Consider the following 4,378-nt stretch of genomic DNA (forward strand, 5'->3'; position numbering starts at 1 on the left):
TTAAAATATACATGACATGAAATTTGCTGTTAACCATTTTTAAAAATATTTTTTAGTTGTAGATATACATAATACATTTTTTTTTATATGTGGTGCTGAGGCTTGAACCCAAGACCTCACATGTTCTAGTGAGTGCTCTATCACTGAGTTACAAACCCAGCCCTCATTTTTTTAACATACAATCCTTTTACTCAATATGAATACTCTCTAATCCATAGCATATTTGAGATATATTGATATCCCTGAGTGTATAAATTTAATTCATTTCAACAAAATTCTACCAAACCCATTTCCTTCTATTGTAGAAGAGTCGATGCTCGCCAAGTGCAAAGAAATATTTCAGGCCTTTGGTAAAACCACTATAGAATCAAAGAATCCCTGTAATGAATACAACATTAGAAAATAATTCAGGTCTAATTGTTATTGGTTATATATTTTTGGCTTGTATTTGTTTAATAATGGAGATATTCTCATTTTCTTTTAGATTCTTGTTAGTGGTTATTAAAATATAATCATGAGCTGGGATTGTGGCTCAGTGGCAGAACTCCTGCCTAGCATGTGTGAGGCACTGGGTTTGATTCTCTGTACTACATATAAATAAGTGAATAAAGTAAAGGTCTATCAACAACTAAAAAAAGTTTATAAATAAAACACTTAATCATATACCTATTAGTTTCATTCCCTTGTACTATATTTCTCCACATCAGTCATATAAAAAGACTATTTTTTTAATTATGACAGCTCAAATATCAAGAAGAGGATTCTTCTTAGTCATGGGAATTTTTATTTTTATAATAATAGCCCAATTATTTAGGTAAAGTACATATAAGTATGTACTGTATATATTTTGGTGATGCTCCATGAGTGTTTCCTGGAGGAGGTGGAGGAAGAAAAGGTCCTCTTCTCATGAACCGACTCCTTGGATCCACAGAAAACAATGGACCTCTGATTGGAGGGAAAGATGAGAAAGAAAAGCCAGAGCCAGTTGCTTGGTTTTCAGCAGGGAGAGTTAAATCATGTACATTTGAATCACCTGGATCAACTTTGGTATCATTTCTACTAGATTCCATTTCTGAATATGTAGGCCCATCCATTTTATCCAAAGACAGCATAGTGGAACTTCTGAGTTCTGCTGATTCAGACAATCTACCATATTTAGAATAACATCCATCTTGCCTTTGTAGAGGAAGATGTGGATCAGAATATGGTTGACCTGGTGAAGGGATCATTATCCTATGGGCCTGTTCCCATGGATGTTCCAGGGGCCATATGTCAGAAGGCGCTCTCTGAGGATAAGTTGACTTATCACCGTTTGATTCTCTTCTTTCATTGCTAGTTGGATGGTCCAGAGGATTCTCTGGGCCCCTTGAGCCACTTTCTCCTCTTACTGGCACCAAAGTTGAGGGTATGAGTGGAGCCTTCTTTTCCAAATGAGAAGGTCTTATTTCACATGAATGTTGACCCAATGGTGAGGGACCATTTGGAGAATTCTTTTTGCCAAAGGCTATATTTGAAGCATCAAGCACAGAAGGATCTTTTTCTACAAGCTTAAATTATAACTCTATTCGAGTTAATTTTTGTATATTGTGAGCATTTTTTCCTTAAAATATTGAGGTATCTTTCAGCACTCCTAGCTGCCAACTCATTACCATGAGCTTTTTTTTCTCATAGTAAATAATGTGCCCCTGATAAAAACAAATGGTTCTCTCCAATTCTTCTTCAAGACCTTTTTGATCGCTTTCTATTGGTCTCCAGCAGTTTAGTTGTATGGCTGATCTTTTCTTCCTCTTTGAAAAGTTTCTCTTATTGCTCTACCTGGTAATTTTTCTCTCCTATTTTCTTTGGAGTTTCATTACATTTTCTTGATATAATTCCATCATGACTTTAAGTTTCAGCTGAAGATTCTGATTCTCACTTTCAAACTGTATATTTTCTGTTTGCAAAGATGCTTGTTCTGTCTTAAGATTTTTAATATGTTCTATTAAGTCTTCCTTTGTTTCAATTACTTCAGATAATAAAGTAAAAATTTGATTTCTTTCTCTTTCTAAGGTTTTAAAAGAGGCCTTTAACTTCGAATCATAAACCAGTGTCTTCCAAGAACCTTTTGGCTGATCTTCTAAGTGAGCACTAATTTCTGATTAACTCTTCAATTCCAATTCCAAGTAACCATCATCTGTTAGGACTTTTTCAAGCACGGGAGCCAAATCTTTTATCTGCAGTAAGTGTTCAGTCAGAGAATCAATGTGATATTATTTGTCTCCTAGAATTTGTTCTGCATGTACTTTAGAGTGTTCAAATATAATTTTCTGTTTAGTAAGGCCATTCACTTTTTCTTTCTATACTTCAACTTCTTGTAAAAGCTGTTTATGACTTTCCTGAAGTCATTCAAAGCCTCTTTTATTGCTACTGTAATTTTTTCTGTATTCATTTGAAATATTTTCAAGGTTGTTTTAGCTTCAGGTATTTGTGATTTAAGAAATTTTGATTCATCTTCTAGGGACTTAATCCGTTTTGATATATCCACCATCAGTTTATCCTGTTGAGAATATTTAGTTTTCTCTTCTTTTAGCTCATTTTCTAGAAAGAGTATTTCATCCTCAAGTTTAGATATGGACCTCTCCAGGATTTTATATATTGCCTCCAAGTTTTCTGTTTTTACTGACTCCTTCACCAAAATGACATCCTTTAAAGGTGACTCTAAGCCTTCATATGCTTTTTGAACAAGGCTAACATTTTCAAGTAATTGACATTTTTTTGAATTAGTCCAAAAAGTTTTAGAGCAAGTTTTTTTTTTTATCTTCTCATGTAATGCCTGCTTCTCAGAGACTGATAACATCTCCACAAAAACAAGAGAACAACAAAAAATCCAATAGCTGTACATATCACCAACTCCCATGGACAGCCATAAGGACTAGGGTGTGTTTCCATGTCTTCAGTCAAGGTAGACCACAACCCTAGTTACTTCTCCCAGGACAACCCCCAAGTATGGCTGAGAGATAGTTGTTGCCTCTCCATCTTGCTAATGCTACTTTGGCTATTCCCTCCACAACCATACAATCCCCAGGTACACCAAAATAGTCTGTGAACACTCAGGCCTTTGGTCAGGAGAAAACCTGCACCAGGCAATGGAGCAGACCATTTTGTACCAGTGAGTGGCGGGGAGGGGCTGTGGGCATGGGCATGGGCATCCCTGGTCATGGGATCTCAGGGGCCTAGCACACTTACACTGCTTGTCAGGGAAGTCTTGGTCCCTCCACTATGCTATAAATTCTGAACCAGTGAAGGTTTATGACAGTCCAAATCAAGCCAGAGAGAAGTCCTCTCCAGGTCACCCACCCATTGATTTGTTTTAGGCCAGGCTAAGGCAGAACTTATTATGTGCCATTCTATATGGTCATAATATCACTCAGTTTGGTGTAGCTAAAATTCTACAGCTCTGTAAATTTTTGAAAGAGTTAGTACACCATATATTTATTTTTATACCACTTGCTCTTTTGTTTTAATTACTCATTTCTTTTTCTCCCCTCCTGTCCCTGCTCTTTATCCTTCCTTCCTTTCTTCTTTTTCCCTTTCCTTTTCTTTCAGTGTTGGGGGTTAAACTTCAGGGCCATGTACATGCTGGACAAGCTCTCTACCACTGAGCCTTGTTGACAATTTCTACAGAAGTCATCTGAATCATTCCATAGAAAAACTCTTGTGTTAGACATTTGAAAAACAATTTGAGAAGAGTTGCAGACATGGGAATAAATCAGTTTTGATAAGTTGTTTTAAAATAGTATATGATATGTAATGTTTCTAAAAATAAATTGAGTTGGTTTTCATGTCAGTTTTTGTAGACAACTATTTATTTAAGAGTCTTTGAAATCTTTTTTTCAGATGTTCTTTTCACTTTTCACAGGATATAAACACTTCTAAGACAGCTGGTCATTATAAATATATATCAAAGAGAAGGATAAGATAAGTGAGATCCTGCCTCAAACAAAACAAAATAAAATGTTGTGTGGGATTCTCCCACAAACAGGAGACACCAGGGTATTCAACTGGAAGCAGTGTTTATTTGTGTGCATCTAGCCTCAGTGGATTCTTATCTGAAGGCGGAATATTTACTGTAGAAAGTGATCTCTTATATATTCTAGTTAGTTTCCTTTTACATACTAGTCTTTGTCTTCATATGAGGTAATAGACATTCCTGACTGGACATTCTATTTCTATACTACAAAGTAGCAAGAATGTTCAAGATTGATTTCTGGAGGGCTCACAATGATACAGATTGCATCATGTTCTTTTTCTTTTCTTCTGAGATATCTCTACCATAAAATGTAGCTCAGTGGTAAAGCATCCCTGGTGTCTATTCCCAGTACCAAACCAAAGCAAACCA

The 4,378-nt window shown here is 35.9% G+C and overlaps 1 pseudogene; it reads right to left on the minus strand.

Moving 5' to 3' along the window:
- Positions 1–806: 806 nt before the first annotated feature.
- On the minus strand, positions 807–2,928 carry LOC143638093 (melanoma inhibitory activity protein 2-like; annotated as a pseudogene).
- Between the last annotated feature and the right edge of the window lie 1,450 nt (positions 2,929–4,378).

Source organism: Callospermophilus lateralis, chromosome 16 (assembly GCF_048772815.1).
Source record: "Callospermophilus lateralis isolate mCalLat2 chromosome 16, mCalLat2.hap1, whole genome shotgun sequence".
In the NCBI taxonomy this organism is placed as follows: Eukaryota; Metazoa; Chordata; class Mammalia; order Rodentia; family Sciuridae; genus Callospermophilus; species Callospermophilus lateralis.